This window comes from Mauremys mutica, chromosome 4 (assembly GCF_020497125.1).
Source record: "Mauremys mutica isolate MM-2020 ecotype Southern chromosome 4, ASM2049712v1, whole genome shotgun sequence".
NCBI classification, from domain to species: domain Eukaryota; kingdom Metazoa; phylum Chordata; order Testudines; family Geoemydidae; genus Mauremys; species Mauremys mutica.
The window spans coordinates 53,029,630-53,048,156 of record NC_059075.1 but is presented as its reverse complement, the minus strand read 5'-3'; the positions used below and the strand labels follow the sequence as shown (position 1 = coordinate 53,048,156).

General features: G+C 39.4%; 1 long non-coding RNA gene across 1 annotated transcript; it reads right to left on the bottom strand.

The window, feature by feature from the left end:
• Positions 1 to 1,281: 1,281 nt before the first annotated feature.
• On the bottom strand, positions 1,282 to 15,120 carry LOC123369261. The gene is made up of 3 exons (XR_006578971.1): positions 15,007 to 15,120; positions 14,033 to 14,111; positions 1,282 to 1,386 (listed from the first exon to the last, which is right to left on the bottom strand). It is a non-coding gene; the product is annotated as an uncharacterized LOC123369261 (long non-coding RNA).
• Between the last annotated feature and the right edge of the window lie 3,407 nt (positions 15,121 to 18,527).

Sequence of the window (18,527 nt, the reverse complement as noted above, 5' to 3'; positions counted from 1 at the left end):
ATTTTCATGAGGATGGTAAAAGGCACATATCTGACATTAGGGGGACTCTCCTGCCTAATTTCAAGACCTTTCTCCAAAGCATGGATGTACTACTGTTTCGCGACCACTTATATGAAGATTTTTAACATGGGCAAAACAACATAGTTTTTCCTACATGTTCTAGGAAATGGCTGGACTATTAACTGAATCTTAAAAACAACAAACAACAACAACAACAACCACACATACCCAGCATGGAAAATTTCAGCCCAAGTGGTTAAAGTTTGCAAAGCTATAAGCAACTGAAAACAGGGTCCTAGAATGGGAAGTATCAGGCAACCTTAACTTTTACCTGTGCTGCCCATAATGAAATAAGCCAAGAGCAAGCTTTGTAGCAGATAAAAAAAGTTATTAGTCTAATTTCCCTCTGTGAATATACATCAAAAATAATGTTTGTTATGTCTCTATTATTCTCTCCTATTGTCAGAAGAGGCAACACACTCCACCTTCCATGGGTTTCAAAGGAGCACTTTCTTCACCCTCAATGCCCTATATCACAGAAAGTTTCCTAGGCTAATTAGGACTATATGACTCTCTCTTTATATCCCATCAATGATCACTGCAGAGTGTTTTTCTGCCTACGCAGCATACTCTGCACTAGGGGAAGGTTATCCCATAACTGCCTACTTAAGAGTTTCTTATACTTTCCTCTGAAGAGCTGGAACTGTCAGAAACAGGATACTGGACTTGATGCGTCATTGGCCTGATCCATATGGCAGTTCCTAAGTAGCACAAATGGATTAGTGCCTGATTGCCTCAGATGCTGTAGTTACAATGGGCAATTTTAAAGAAAGCTGGCTGATGTCCTGTATATTAAAAATATTTCTGGATCCTAATAGCTACAGACCATTCTTTTGAAAATATGAAAGTTAACTCTGTCTGTCAGTGCATATTGTCAGCAGCCTTTTAGAAATAATGTTCGATTCTACTATGTGCAGCGTTTCTATACACACACTGACAAATGTTAACATATAATATGAATAGATTTATTACAGCTGTATCACAAAGCATGGTCCTAAAATCAATGCAGAATGAAGAATAGTGACCTTGGAATACACTTGCAATCCTTGAAAAGTTTTTAAAAGCAGCTATTTCAACTGGCTCTGAAGTTAACTTGTTTTGAAGTTTAACAGAGAAATCTGTCCTGAAGGTCATTCCAGTTTTATTGTCACCACAATAGCAGCAGGATGTAGCATCTCAAGGACTCTAAGAGGTTTTGTTTACGCTCACCACTTCATAACTGTTGTTCTTGCTGTGCACATTGTGAAATGTAAAGGTATATGAAGCTTGTTGATGTCCCTGATCAAACGTGTTCTAAACATGAATAACTACATCCTCTAGATTCAGCTGGAAAAGAATTAAGGAAAGGATCAGGTGAAACGTGTTTAGGGTTGAAAACTCACACCCTCTTCACACACATAAATACTTTTCTATTTGTCACATGTATGCTTCAAAATACAGGTGTTTAACAGAAAAACATGGTAGAATTTTCCAAGAAGATGACATTTCTCATCAATAGATGAATAAAACATTTTGAGACAACTATTAGAATAATCACTATCTGAAATATAACTAAAAATTTTTTAAAATGAATAGTAAAATTTGATTTTATTTGTTCTTGTAGAATTAACAAAATCAAACATCTATAACATTAGGAAGTCTTTGATTAGTTAATCTTAGTGCTGACACTTCCTCTTGCTACAGGTACAAATTAACTAAGGATGGATGGCAAACATTTAATAGGCTTAACCATGGATAGAAATTAGCATCACAATTTTGTTCTGATGGTCCCAGAACTAGAGAGGAGAGACGGGGAAACCAAGGGCACACTTCCTGATGCTCACTGCTCAGCAAATACTGACCCCCAACAGTATCTGAATTCTGCAGTTTAATAACAGTATTCCCAGGAACTTGTATGGGAGTACTTGAGTAAACCGACCAGAATTTGGCCACTGTCTGTCCCCTAATCTCAGATAAAAGAGGCAGTTAACAATTATTGCAAGAGGCCAAAATTTGAGGCCTGTTTTTGAAAGATTCTCTTTATAAAACACAGGCTTGCAATGGAAAGTATATGTTAATATCCCAGCTGCTGTTGGATGTCCAGGTAGCAGTAGTTGCCAAGAATGCTTTTCATCATTTGTGCTTGGCAAGAAGATTGCAGTCTTTATCCTCTGATGACTCTCATTAGTCTTCCATGGCCTTGTTACCTTGAGACTGTGAGGTGCTGTACATGGATACTGAACATTCAGCCCATTCAGAACCATAGCTAGTGCAGAAAGTGAATGCCAGAACTTCTTCTGAGCAGCCTGTTCTTTATAATCAGCTTTAGACATCAGCCCTTTTCCAGAAGACATTAAGGTGTTGTTTTATAACTTATAAATACTAAATAATTTGTGTCTTACTTTTGCTGAGCTGGATTGTTTCCTGCCATGGTAAAGCTAATGGGAGGAAAGGGGAGACTCAGGCGGTAGAAATCTCTATGAGATTACCTTTAGGGGATAGATTCCCCATGTATTTCTGTCAGTTGCCCCTTGACCTTTAGAATAAGCTACAGGACCTTGTTCAGCTGCAGGCCATGTGCTTTTTTTTTTTCCCCAAATGGCCCCACCATTCCTTGGCCACAGTTGCCTTATCCCTTCCATAAAGGGGGATCCCTGATGTGGAGTGAGGACTGTGAAGAAATAAATAGCCATAGGCTGAATTATCCTTTCTTTGGAAGCCCCTCAGTGCAAGTGAGGAGACAAGCAGCATCCTTATTTTGGCCCCACCTCCATCTAAGTGTCCCCAACATGTGCCCCACCTTGTCCGCCATGGAAATGAGTACCTTCTGCACATGGGCCTTGGAGATGCAATTGCCCCTTTAGATACCACTTCTCCTGATGTAGTACTATGGCAGTTGCAATTAGTGGAGGTGCTTTAGTGAGTAGTTATCTGGTTTAAATGAGAGGGGTTGCTGCCTGTGAATTATTGGTGAGAGATCATTAATTCTGAAATTTTCTTTCCTTTTTGGTTTGCCAGAGTCCAGATTTATTGACTCTCTGGGCATCTGTTTCCCCTGATTTCTCTGGAGAGGCATGTGAATGATTTTAGAGCTAATAGCTAAACAGAGTCCTTTGTTGGCATTGGGCTAATTTACAAATCTCTGTTTTTTCAGTACTGCTTTTAATTTTTCTGCCTCTACTAAGAAAACACTGAGCATCGCATTTGGAAAATTTAATAAATGACGCCATCAGCTGCTCCTGCAAGTTAAGGTGGGTTTGCAGTTGTACCTAGCTCATGGAAAGATTGATCCCCATGGAAAGTGTAAAACCACAAGGGAATCTAAGCTTTTTTGGTTTTGTTTTTGAACAACTCCCATCAGGACAGATGCTACATGTTCTCACTAATCCACTGCCCCCCTACTTACTGGACCTGCAGAGAGCAAGAGCAGATCAGTACAAAAATGAATTGTGATCCATTAAGGATTTACAGGCTTTCAATTGCCAAACCCAAAAACTAACGAGTTCTAAATCATGGATTCTTTGAGTTCTCCCTTTGGTATCTTTATGACAAGCAAACAAGTGTCAAGATAATCCTTTTATTATGAACAGACAGAATGAGGTAACAAACTTTCTACTACTCTTATAGCTGTAGCCTGTGGCTGCTTTATCCTGGGCTTGTTTCTGTCCTCAGCAGGAAGTGTCACAGGGAAACAAAAGAGTGCCTCTAGAGTTTACAGGAAGTGTGGCAGCTCCACAATTCCAACTTGTGAAAATCTTGTGCATCCATATGTCAGACCTAGTGTCTCCTTTTCAATTTGTCCATCATCTCTGTGGCTGTCATAACCCTAGATGCATATGAGACTGGCAACCAATTAGCTCCATAATGCTGTTTCTCCCAGCCCTCCTTTCAAGGCATCTGTACAGAGTTTGATGTCTTTCAACAGGCTGCAAAATTGTAGCACTGAAGCTGATGTCAGAATGTGCTTTAAATCTCTGAACGCTCTGGAATCTATGTCCATTCGGTAACCTCATGGGAAAGATGTCTTAGGTGAATGTGCAAACTGTATAGTTAGCAATGAACTTGCTGTTATAATTCAGCATGCCTTTGAACTCCCTTTTTATCTTTAGGTCTTGGTCTGTTCAGTTTTGCCTGAATCTTTGATTCATTGGGCAAGATTCCCTTTGAGGTCAGTCTCTCTCCCAAGTATTTTATTTCCATTTGAAACTGATATTTGGCCTTATTTAGTTTCAGGTTATTAGCTCTCAGTTTCCAGTACTTTCCTCAGTCATTCCTGATGTTCAATGTCCCAACTTATTATGTCATCAATCTACATTTTCACACCTGCCACACCCTTTAGTGATTGGATCATTGTACAGTGAAACACTGCTGGAGCTGAACATATTCCAAAAGGCAGTTTTAGGAAGCAGCATCTGCCAGGGGATGTGTCGAAAGTGCAGACCTTGGAGCTCTTGGTGTTCACGGGAATCTGTCAATATCCTACTAAGGCAACTAATTCACTGAAGAATTTGGTTCCTGCACTCTCAGACAACAATTCATTTCTTGTGGGGAAGTGTATGTGTCCTCTTTTTATATATACACAGCTGTATTCCACCACTTTTTTTCTTTACAATTACCAAGGAGTGAATCCAATTTGTTGGTTCTTCTATTCTCCAGTGATACCATTTGCTGTCATATTTTGCATCTCTTCTTCCAGTCTCTTTCTTAAGGCTTGTGAAACTTTCATGTAGTATATACCAGGTTCTGCATCTTCTCTTAACTATATCTTCTAGGTTTCTGGGAAGCACCCATTTCCTATTAATACATCTTCAGATGATGCTATTAATACTTTCATATTTGGTTCTGTGTTGCCTTTTTGTCTTTCTCTGATCTACATCCTCTTAATGAGACCAAGCACCCAATGTAGGCCCAATACTGGTTGCTCACCTCTGTGTACCACCACACACACTTGTTTTATCATTTTCCCTTTGTTTTTAAATATCAGTGTGCACTCTCCCAAAATTGGAATTGTTCCTCCATTATTGTCTTTCATGGATATTTTTGACTCATCTATTTCAGTTTCTGTTATTGCATTTACTTGTGCCCCAGTGTCTATATTGTATATCACATTAATGCCATTTGTGCACGTTTTAATTAGCCAGTCTTTTGAGTTTTCAGCCTCCTCCATTACTGTGCTTTAGAACACCTCTTCTTCATCTGAGGAATTCATTTTTTCACTTAATATTTGCAGTTTTGTGCTTTCTCTGACCACGTTAGCATAATGGGCTTATACTGTTGCCTATCACTGACATTGTTTCCAGCTCTCTGTTTTTCTGTCCTTGGACAATTTAATTTCTGTGAACTTTTCTCTTGCTGATTTAGCTATAGTGCTCAGAGTGATGTACTCAGTGGCTTTTTCTAGGCTTTTTATTTATGTTTATTTGTTCCAGTGCTTGGCATATACCTATTGCTCTTTCTAGAGCCAGATCCATCCACCTTAGTAAAAATTCACATACCTTTTTATTGTTACATCCCAGAACAAACTGGTCGTTAATGACAGAGTCTTTTAACATTCCATAATCGCAGGACTGATATTTTAGTTTTAAGTCTGTGACAAACTCCTCTATCATTTTCTCTTCATTCTTTGTTCTCATCGTGAATACATGGCTCTCAAAAGTAATATATTTTTCTTGGGACACAATGATCCTCAAATACTCATTATTACTGCAAAGCTTTCTTCTCTCTCTCGCTCTCCCTCCACCCTCACACCATCTTCATGTAATTCATTGACTATCACTAGCACTCCATGCCTGACACTGTTAACAGCAGAGCAATCCTTTGCTCATATTCCTGTTTATTTGCCCCTGTGGCTTTCGTACACATCTCAAACTGCTGTTTGAACTATTTCCAGACACCGTCAGCATTTCCACTGTATCCCAGGGCTGTGGGGGGAGTTATATGCAGTTGAATGGGTTCTGTAGCAGCCATTTCAATGTTACCTCTCACTAGTTATGCCAGCACACTGTGTCCCCTATGTAACCAGCACCAATGAAGTATCTCTCTGATCAGCAGACCGGTGTCAAGGTAAATCCTTTGTTATGAGTAGGATCCATGTCCAGCAATGTGGTAACAGATTCTCTAGTGCTCTGTGTAGCTGCAGCCTGCAACTGGCCTGTCCAGGTCTTCTTTGTTTCTGCCCCCAGCAGGAAGTGCATCATGGGAAACAAAGGACTGCATCTAGCATATACAGGAAGTGTGGCATCACTACACTTCCTGAAGGACTTACTCTGTAGCACTTTCTCTTCTCTGATTTGTATAAATAAAGTGTTCATACTTGCTTAACCATCAACTGCAGGTCGGGTAGACAATTGTTTATCATTCCTGTAGTAAACAGGTAACTGCAAGCTGGAAAGAGTCTACATTATTTATAAATCAGCTCATCAATCTACTTTCAGTATATGCAGTAAAAGTCTCTCAGGCTACATTGTGTACGGTTGTGTACTAACAATGATGGATAGCTTCCATGATCATAAGTCTGTCCAAAATAAATCTAGATCTCCCAGCCTGTCTAATCTAATACCTGCTTACAGATTGTGTCAAATTGTGACAGTCTCCTGCTAACTTGCAGAATTTTGCTACTTTTGTCAAGAGTGTACCGGACACTTTATTGCTAATTTAATTGCTGACTTCATGGTGTTCTAACTTCTCCTAGTTTATTTCAATAAGCTCCATGTCCAGGAGACCCTTTTACAATAGTCTCATAAAACTCTGCTCATGCAGTCTGCTCCCTTTGATTCCTTGGCTCTAGTTTAATAGTTCTTTCACAATGGTACAAACCAGAAAAGAAACTGTTTGTGTTTATATGCACCAGGGAGCTTTTCTTCTGTGCTGCCCTGCTAAAGAATTGCACTTGGGAGAGCAAAGCATAAAGCCAGCCTCAAGGTGCTCTATGACCACTGGGACCTACTGCCCTCTTGTTCAGATTTACTAACTTTGCTCCCACCTTGAAGGGCCCATCCTAAGCCTTATGTAGTGATGTCAGCGTTGCTTAAGGGATCTAAACCCTCTGTGATGGGTTGGATCACAGAAACCCCTTTAGGAACTGCCAACTGATGTGCCAAGACTACTTCTGCCCATGCTTTCCCTGCCAGCCTGGGAATCCAGCACCCTGTCTTGTTGAGCCAGACACGCCAGGCTGCTCCAGGACAGATCCAGGGTCTGAACCACGTGCTCCAAAGCTGCAGACTTAACTGAAAACACCTTACAGACGTGTTCCTGTCTTTAACACTCAGATGCTCAACTCCCAATGGAGTCTAAACCCCAAATAAATCCATTTTACCCTGTATAAAGCTTATACAGGGTAAACTCATAAATTGTTCGCCCTCTATAACACTGATAGAGAGGTATGCACAGCTGTTTGCCCCCCCCCCAGGTATTAATACATACTCTGAGTTAATTAATAAGTAAAAAGTGATTTTATTAAATATAGAAAGTAGGATTTAAGTGGTTCCAAGTAATAGCAGACTGAACAAAGTGAATTACCAAGTGAAATAAAATAAAACATGCAAATCTAAGCCTAATAGGGTAATACAACTGAGTACAAATAAAATCTCACCCTGAGAGATGTTTCAATAAGTTTATTTCACAGATTGGATGCCTTCCTAGCCTGGGCACAATCCTTTCCCCTGTTTCAGCCCTTGTTCCAGCTCAGGTGGTAGCTGGGGATTCCTTATGATGGCTCCCCCACTTTTCTCTGTTCAACCCATTTATATATCTTTTGCATAAGGCGGGAATCTTTTGTCCCTCAGGGTCGTTCCCCTCTCCCTCCCCCCCGCTTCTCAATGTAAAAGCACCTAGTTAAAGATGGATTCCAGTTCAGGTGACATGATCACATGTCACTGTAAGACTTCATTACCCACTTGCCAGCGCATATGTATACAGGAAGACTTACAGGTAAAACAGAGCTGTCTGCAGACAGTTGTCCTGGTCAATTGGAGTCATCAAGATTCCAAATCACCATTAATGGCCCACACTTTGCATAACTACAGTAGGCCCTCAGAGTTATATTTCATATTTCTAGTTTCAGATACAAGAGTGGTACATTTATAGAAATAGAATGACCACACTCAGTAGATTATAAGCTTTGTAATAATACCTTTCAAGAAACCTTTTGCATGAAGCATATTCCAGTTATATTACACAACTCTACCCCAATATAACGTGGCCCTCAGGAGCCAAAAAATCTCACCACTTTATAGGTGAGGCCACTTTATATCAGGTATCAGCCAGTACGCCATGCTGGACTGGACCAGCTTCCCTGGCGGTGATTTAAAGGGCCCAGTGCTCCAGCTTCTGTGGGGAGCCCCGGGCCCTTTAAATCACTGCTGGAGCTCTGGCAGTGGGGCTCAGATGGGGATTTAAAGGGCCCGGGGCTTCCTGCAGCAGCCGGAGCCTCTGGCCCTTTAAATCATCGCCTGAGTCCAGCTGCTGGAGATTTAAAGGGCCCGGTGCTCCAGCCACTGTGTGGAGCCCCAGGCCCTTTAAATCACCGCCGGAGCTCTGGCAGCAGGGCTCAGGCGGCACTTTAAAGGGTCCAGGGCTCCCCACTGCTTTACTGCATTACATCCGAATTCGTATTTTATCGGGTCATGTTATATCGGGGTAGAGGTGTATTTAAACTCATAAAATCATATAGAGTGCAACATCACAATCTCCTTGTAAGAGTCCCTGTTGCTTTTGAGTGATAGAGTGTGACAGAGTTCTGGACAACAGTAGCTGATCCAGCACACTGGTCACTGCAACTCTAATTAATTGCTCTAGATTAGACCTTATTAAGAAGAGCTGTGCCTAATTATGGATTGAGATAGGCTGATGAGAGTCAAGAGGCTAAGTAGGCAGAAAGAAGAAAAGACAGGAAGGAAGTACAAAGGGGTAGTGAAGCCTTTCAGAGTCAGTGTCTAGAGGGATCTCTGAGAGCAAAGATCTCTTCTGTCTTCCCTACCCTACCCTTTTAGCCAAGGGAACTAAGAATTATGTGTTAGACTAAATATGGGATTGCACAAGTCTGTAAAGGTAGTGGTTAGGACACTGAAATAAACCACAGGAGGTGCTTACCAGAAGACGGTCTCAGGGCTCCATGTGAAAGAGCAGGGTTCCACTCTTGTCTCTTTTCAAGTTCCCAACAGCTCAAAACCATTTTCTCTATTTTGCCAAGCCTTGGTGGATATTTTCTTTTTTAGAGGCATAAGAATGTGTTCTGGGCTTTGTAATATATAAGTGTAATGCATATTTGGAATAGTGGGAGAATAGTCATGCTGCTAAGAAAAATAGGAAAAGCTACTGTTTCTGAGGATCTCGGCATGTCTGCAGTTGTAGTAGTAAAAAGTTGCTATTTGGTTATAACCAACAATGCTTATAAAAAAAATCTAAATACAAGCCAATGATTTAATGAGAAGCTATTACTGTAATAGTAGCTAGAGGTGCTCTTTGGGAAGATTCTTTATTTTATATTTCTTTATTTTTTTGACTAAATAGCTGACTGTTTTTAATTACATAATAAAGGTAGAGGAAAATAAGATCATTTACTGAACTTACTTGTTACTCAAGGCAGTAGCTATATCAGTAGTAGGAAACCTGGAGAAGAGTTTGATCTCCTAGCTGAGTGAAGGAAAGCTTCCACTTGGACTTTAGTCTTTTTATTTTCAATTACTTCCACAATTTTCACCCCCAGAACTCATCTATTTTTACTTTAACAGTCCTGGGAATCCTATATTTCCCTTTCCTCACATAATAGTTCACTTTCTTTGTTATCTCGGGAGTTCAACGTTTCCACAGAAATTAATTATTTCTTTGCAAGTAGAAAAACATGCTTGTCAGGCTTTCCACCCAAATCACTGAAAATCTTGATCTCCTACACTGATTCAAATTCTGAATACTTACCTCTCTCAATGACCCAGCTGTGGCAGCTCTGAGACATTAACATTCACATTGATATTCACATTGTGTCACATCCTTCTCAGATTGGCATTTAAGTCTTTCAAGTGATGGGGAAGATCCACAGAGGGAACAAGGAGACTAGAGACTTCCTTTAGCTTTCACAAAACCACAGTGATAGTAAACAAAACAGAGGAGAGTTCAGGCTTTAGAATCTGTAGCCTGTTTGATACTTGAGAGATTCTACTATGGATAGACTAGAAATAAATAAAGCTAATACACCAGTGGGAATATTTCCCAGTTTGCAGTAATATCCACCTTGGTGATTTCTCAGCTTCTCAGATGAGAGGAATAAAAATACCACATGGTGGATAACATTTCTACTGCCTCTTTGTTAGAAAATTTGTTACATTCAAAAAGATACATTTTCCAAAATTGCTTGTGAAAGGTATAAGGAGAATGCCAGAGTATCATACAGTACATAGGGAAAACATTGTAACAGCTGGCTCTACCCTAGTAATTTTAGCTGGGAAAATAATTCACAATACATAATTAATTCACTAAATCTTTCCTCTTATTCTTTTCTCAACGTGTCCAGAAACAGAGTCCAAAATGCTTGAATTCATTCAATATTCAAAATTCTTTACAAGTGTCTTTGGTGAATAATTCCTTGCCTACATATTATTTGCTAACTGCAAATATCTGAAATATGTCATCTGAAATTGTGCTGCATTAGTTGCACAACTCACATGATATTGCTTCTGTCTGCTGCTTGAATGATTTATGTGCTTAACTGAAACATGAATTTCAGTTCATAATTTTCCATTGTTGCTGGTTAATTATGCAAGTCAAGATTTAGTGCAAGATTTTGGTGAATATCAAAATTAAAATGTCCTTTTCACAAGCATTTGTGGAAATAAGGTTGAAGTGCTTGCCTTTTTGTGGAAATTCACTTTTGAATACAAGCATTTGCAAATAATTTTTGAACTATTAACTCGGCTGATGGTAGTCAAAGTAAACCTGATATAAAATAACAAAGTCTGAGTTCAAAATTAGGACATAGGTGCAATCCAGGTAGTGTTGTCAGTAGCACTCACGAAATGCACATGGCACGTTATCTCCAGCCATTTGTTTTAACTAACTTCAAACTACCTACCAGAATTGAAGAGTTTTCAGGTGAGTGATTAACAGTGTCTCTCTCTCTTTTTTCTTTGGTGAACAGTGACTATTTCCTCAAGGACTATTTAATGAGAAAGTGAAGTTGGACTGCTATTTGATGTACCTATATTTACCTTAGGCCTACATTTTCAAAAGTGACTACTGATTTAGGTGCCTTGATATTTAAATTTGAGCACCGATCCTTTGAAATTCAAGCTTTTCTAACTTTCTCAGGTTGGGAACCGGAAAGGGAGACACCCAAAATCACTCGTTACTTTTGAAAAATTGTGTGAATATCTGGAACTGAAACAGGAATGCTTGCTCCCCTGTTGATACTCCTTTGGAGAAGGACAGTTTGCAGACATATCTGCAGTCCCATATGAGAGAATGAAATAGGTCTGCTGCTTGCTGTAAAACCTTTCACTCACAGGAGGTAAACAGGTCTACTGTTCTGCCACTGATAATGTGCCACTTGCTTTATTTATTGCTAATTTGTTATTTTACACTGAGTAGGCTGGTTAGTTAGAGCTGAGTGATCTATTGGCCAACGAAATAGTCCAGCTATAATGACTAGGTTTGTATTCCACTGACAAGCTGTTTGCTCAGTGTTAGTGTCTATTGTCCCCAGCAATTTTATTAATGAAATATGACTGTTTTTCTACCTTTAGGGGCCTGAAACAAGATTGCTTTACATACACTAGCAATACAGTAGGTCTGATACAGCCAGCACTACTGCTGATGTATCAAGAATAGGAAAAATAAGCATAATTCAATAATAAGGTTCAGAATATAGAAGCGCTTCTGGATTCATGGCTACTTCTGGATAACCAGATGTTAATGGTGACTAAGGCTGCCTTTTTAAAATGTACTCGCCATCTTTCCTTTTGGATGTAGACCTTTCCATAATTATTTATACATTTATTACCTCTAAAGTGTACTACTACTACTTATAGAGCCAGACAAATCCAGCAAAAGAGCTTCACAAATATTCATCCACATTTTAAAAGTAATTGGCTTCACCTGTTATATGCCCACTGTGTGTTGACTTTTTCTGAATATTCTTACACATGAATTTTACAAGCAAACTGTAAATGAACTGTGACCAGGGTCCCAGTGGGTGCCAGCTGAGGTCACGCAATTAGGGTGAACTGCAAAGAATAGGGCAGATAATCCCCAAAGCTGGTGGATATTTTCAATACTTAGATTTACCAAGCCAGCATAAAACAGCTTCTTTATTACCTCACTGGTAGCCCAGAAGCCAACAACACAGTTCCTTTGAAGCAACCCAGACTCAGGGCTCCATCCAGTTACCCAAGTCAAATATGACTGAAAATCTTATTTCATCATATAAAATAAAAGGTTCTACCAATCCCAAAGGATCAGACACATTACCTCACAGGTTTAATGAATATTCCAGATCTTACCCAATTCTTATTAACTAAACTAAAATTTATTTTTAAAAAAGAGATAGTATGGTTAAAAGATCAATATACATACAGACATGAGTTCAATTCTTGAGGTTCAGATTCATAGCAGAGATGGTGAGCCTTGTAGTTGCAAAGAGTTCTTTTAGAATTTAGTCGACAGGTAACAGTCCAATATCACCTTCAGGGAGTACCAGCATAACTGGAATCTCAATCTGGCAACTCAAACTTCCCCAGGTGAAGCTTAAGCAGATCTGAGATAAAAAGGATCTGGACCCAATGGTCTTTTATACAGTTTTCTAGCCTTCACTTGACCATATAGTCCTGAGTAAACAATAGGCTTTTGATGTAAATTTCTGTTTCTTGAGCACCACCAGTAATTAGTTACACAAATTAACATAGGGCAATTTATCCATTAGGCAGTTTATCACAAACTTTAAAGAGACATATAGATAATGACATTATTTCACCCAAGATTTATCAAAATGTTAATATTCCCTTTTGATCTCTGAATCATTAGCTATAGTGACAGACAGTGTCTGTTTACATGGCTAGCTTCTAAGATACACACAATTAGTATCACTTCGAATATAGATTTGTATTTCAAAGTTCTAGCCTATCTACCATGAATGACCCTAATTCCTGTTTGCATACCTTTCTAATGTGACTTTATAGGTGGGCTCTGGGTCATTGAGACTGCAAGCTGCTTAACCCCTTCTGGCCATGAGTTATATTTTGCATAAGATTTGCTGCAAGGATATAGCAGTGGTAGCAATAATGATTTACATGATTGTATTGATGTTGTCTGATTATATTTTAATCAGACAACATCACATGAACATTAGAGAAAGTATATAGAAAACAAATTCGGACTTTATAAGTACATGGAATCATGCTGGAAACCTGATGCTAAGCATTACTCATCCTATCGAGGAACAGAAGTATACCATATGACCTCCATAGCTATCAAAACTAAACAGTGTTCACATTTAGAATATCGAATACTTGCAAAGAATGACTCACAAATCTAAGCACCATGAATTAGTCATGGAAATTAGTCAGCAAATGATTATGATTTAAAAATTCCTGAAAATCTGACAGTTTGCAAACAGACAAAGAGATTCAGTTCACTGAACAAATTATTCATTTCAAATTATTTACAAGCTTTGATTACTACACCCTGTGTGGGCCTGCATCTGAAAACTACTCAGAAACTTTAGCTCCTGTAGAATTTTGCTCCCTGAAAACCTAGCAATATTTTAGAATTGTAATATATTATCCCTATGATCCATAGACTGCACTAGCTTCCAGTTAGTTTCCAGATTCAATTGAAATAATTAGTTTTCAGTTATAGAATGGCCTTTTAAGGTTTGGGTCCTCTAAGTTTTATAGGTCATGCTGTAACTGAGCAGTTCAATTCAACTGGGACATTTAAGCTGACAGTCTCTAGGTATGTTTGTTCTGGGCATGGCCCTTGACTCTAGAATTTGCTTCCTTACTTTGTCCAGCAGAGCCCAAGTTTTTGTCCATGAGGATGTGTTGCGAGGCTTATCTGTTTTCTCAGAACAGTTCTTCAGGCTGATTTGAGAGAGAGAAGTCCGAGATTTATATTTTCCCCCAGTAGGCCTGGAGTAGTCTTTACTACTGTTAATTGATATTGAGCTAATTGCATATGTAAGTAATTTTATAATTTGGTTTGTGCACACATTTAGAAGCTGCAACAGGCACTTTTTTTTTATAAATCAGAACTAGAAATAGATCAATACATTAAAGAACTATGATATTGGGCAGTTGTTGCTATGAAACATCCACCTGGGGGGGTGGGGGAGGGGGGTGTTAGTGGAATTTTCAACAGTACTCAGCACTGGCCTAACTGCTCATTGAAGCCAATGGTAGAATTCCCATTGCTTCAGTGGGAGCAGAAATAGGTCAATAGTCACAGCTTTCGAAAATCCCACCCTTAATTAGTATTTGACACTTATATAATGGTAGTGCTGAAAGGGCAAATTCAGGTTGGGTCCCACTGTGCGGGGGCACTGTAAAAACATATAATAAATGACAGTCCCGGCCACAAGAGCTTCCAAGCTAAAACCTTGCAGCCGTTGGATTGCTAAAACAGAGCGGTAGATAATGGGCAACTGTGATAGGGGTCTCTGTGGCCGGGGAGCCTAGTGGCTAGATCGTTGGTTAGGGAGGCTGTAGGGGACTTGACCCCTCCTTCACCGTCAGATCCTGGCCCAGAGTCCTGTGTCACTCAACCCCTAAACAGGGGAAATGGATCTTTTCCCCAGCCATGTGGGGGGTTCCTGGCCTATTTTCTTGGCCTGCTCCCTATGAAAGTCTTTTTAGTTTGGGGCATGGCCCCGCTAGCCCAGTTGCCCCACAGTTGGGGCTTATCTGTAGGTTCCCCTTGGTGAGGGAAGATTTACTTGCCTCCAATGGCTACATTGGCAGGCAGCTTGCTGGTCTGTACCTTCAGGCAGGCATACAGAGAGCTCCTGCCTCTTCGCCAGTCAGCCCTTGACTGAGCCAGGCTCCCTTCTTTTCTCTCTCCTGGCATTGGCTGCAGATATAATGGGACGGGCTATCTGAACCCACAGGTGTTCTTTAACCCCTGCTGTGCCCGGCTGCGGTCTCTCTGCTCCTTCACAGTAACATTTTCAAAAGTGGCTTAAGTGCCTGAGTCCCATTTTCAAAAGTGACTTAGACACTAAAAGAGATGGACCTTGGGAACTAGCATTGTCACAATCTGAAACAGCGTCCGCAGGGCTGAGGTCTCACACTGCTTGAGCCTGTTCAGGGCTCCTGAGGGGAAACACTGACAGACCAGTATATTCTGGTCTATGTTCCAGAGACCTGCTGGGTACAGTAGAGCTGAAACAATTTTTATAGTGGGGATGCTGAAGGCATTATTATTACCACCTATGGCTGGGCAGTTAGGTCAGTGTATGGATTTAACTTCATTTGGATTAACTGGAACCAGGAACCAGTGGTCTGACTGAAAGAATAGGAATTGGTTGATCAGTCTATTGGACCTAATTTTGTTATCCTGACAAACTGTTTATTTTGCCAAGACCTTGAAAGTTATTTCTGAATTGCACGGTACCACCAGTGAAAAGCTATCAGAGGAATGTGTCACTTCTTGAGTGTTGTGCGTCAATCCCATTGTGGATTTCAGAATATAAACTATCTGCCCCTGTCATATGTCTAGCAGTCCTCATTACCTTTCAAAACAATTTCAAGTGTGCAATGGGATACAGAGTCACTTTGTCCAATTTCCACTTGCTGCATAAAGTGTTGATGTACCAAGACTGGATTTTCTGAGTCCTGGGACTCCTCCACTAAATCAAATGTACATTAATTAATACCAAAACTCTAGTTAGGAAGGGCTGTTTTAATTAGCGATGTGGATCTATTATTCTGTTTCTTATCGACAGAATGCTGTATCTCTATAGCATCCAGCCCACTGAATTATTCCTATAAAGCAGTCAGAGGAGGGGAGAGAAACTTTCTTGTATTTTTTATTTTGGTCTTTCTCCCACTACTAGAAAATATGACAGATTATTTATCATTTTAATGTTGATACATTCATTTATTCTTTATCCACATCTCTGGCAATTCTTTATTGTAAACCAAAGAACTGTAGGGATTTTGTCACTCAATTTGTTTCAGCAACTATTATAATTGTTTAGCTGTTTTCTAGTCTGTTAATCAAAGATTATTTTAATATTCATGCTGATTTTGTAGTGGTGTTATGTATGCGGAAGATTTCACATCCACTTTGGATTCACTAGATATTTTTCAGCTACTTGGTAAGGAATGCTGTAAAAGCTGAGGAATTAAGTGAGACATTTTCATTGTGAATGTAGGATCTCTGCATAGCTAGTTTATTTAGTTCAGCAAAAGAGAATAAATACTTTTTTTTGCAATACATTTTATAAGATATGCTTTGTATCTTTGTTTTCACTGTGGTTACCATTGTATTTTAGATCTATTTGGGACAATTTTAGCTCGTTCAGAACTCTGAAACATCCAGCTTTTTTATTATGAATGCTTCTCTTATCATCCAAATGGCTCCCTCCTCAGACTAAAATATGCTTTTCTTCCTTTTGTGTAAAATTCACACCACTATTAAGTGGGGATTAAATGGTCAAAGGCCACCTGCAGGGGGTGAATTTCACCCAGTGAAAATGTTTTCAGACACCACTCCCTTTTCCAGTTTACCATTTGAGGATGAAATATTGAATTATCGTGCTCCAGTGTCTGTTTACACCTTCAGTTTGTTTGAGCTAATCTGAGCACCTCATTGCACTGAGGCTTGTTAGGCTCTTAGCAGTGTTTCGTTTTAGGTTAATTTTGATCCACTTTCGTTTCAATAGTTCTTGATTTATTTGGCACTGTAAACAAAAAGGGACCTGATTTTCAGGAGGACTAAGCACCCAAAGCCCCAAATGGAGTCAAGGAGAGCTGAAGGTGCTGAAAATCAAGCAGTACGTTCTTTGAACTGGTTAGAAGACCATATTTGTTGGCTTTTCAGGTACCATGGTTGTATGGTTTATTTCTTAATTGCCAGACTGTGGTTAAGTATAGTTTTATACCTGTGCTTGCAGACATATAACTTACAGTTGCCCTACAAAAGGAAGATCTTCCAGTCAAGCCTGTGGCACAGATACAGACTTTCATATACTTATTTAAAGCAAAAGTTGAAACTCCATTCCTGCATTGCTTGACAAATAGTTAGTTACTTTCTCAGGACAAGATTGTGAGAGAACATGGCTGTATAGAGAAGTAAAGAGGCGTTGGGTGCCCTTTTACTCTTCTGCACAGTCTGTCTGAATCAATGGCTTGTACCAAGGGCTCAACAGATCTGCTATTTCCCCATCCACCCAGGTGGGTGGAGACAGGCAGTTAAAGCACAGAGCCTTGACTCACTCAAATGTACCAGCCAGCATGGGGGGGAAGCAGTCTGTCTCTGGTATGTGTACTTATTCTTAGAGCAAGGGGAGAACCGGGGAAGGAACTCTAACATTCAAAACTCTTCCCAGGGCTGCTCCTAAGATGGCACAGTTTTGTGCCTCATTTTACTCAGAGTGAAATGGTAAGTTCCAGTCTTGACCATAGGTAGTTAAGCTGGGGAGGAATAGGGAAATCTGTTCTAGATAAAGGATTGCTGAAAAATGTGGCTGTACTTGGACACCTGATGACATGTTTACAGCGATAATCTTCAATAAAGTCATCAATGAATTGACACAAACGGAGTACTTTGCTTTTATGTACATACTTTTTTATTTTATACTCAGATCCACAATGCACTGCTGTTCTTTTCTAATGGGATTTTATTTTATTTTTTATCTCTGCTAGAGTCACAAAGAAGAGGAAAATAGTATACATAATATTGATTTTTTTAAAGAATACATATGTGCAGCAATTGTTGGCTAATGTTCCATGTTGAATCATAGGGAAGATTTCAATTACTGTGCCTTATTGTTAAACCAATTCCTTACCCTGCGGTTTCTTTTTAAAGATATTCAGGGAAAGAAAAGGTTTGCTTTGTTTCTATTTGGTAAATATTTTACGTTGCAGTGTCCACAAAGTATTTATTTCTTTAACTGCTTTTCCTCGACATTCCCTTACAATGACATTTAATAGTCCCTATCAATGCTGTCCAAGATTCAGAATCTTCCAGCTGTGACAAATCAAATGTTTTTGGTTTTCAAAGTTGTACCAATATAAAAATCTCAATTCCATCTTCGTTTTATGCCTATAAATCTACACAATCCCTTATGTATAAATTAGTGATAAGTTACCACAGCTTCTCTTCCTTTAATATTGTCTTCTGACTCTTCTTGTACTCATTTTATTCCTTGTCATTCATATTTAATAGATAGACTTTTGTGTTTGGCTCTTTTAGTACAGTTTTCAGGTTTTGTATTTAATATCACAAAGACCATGTCATTTTCTTGATGTCCAGCTCCTGCTTCTTATGTAAAGTAT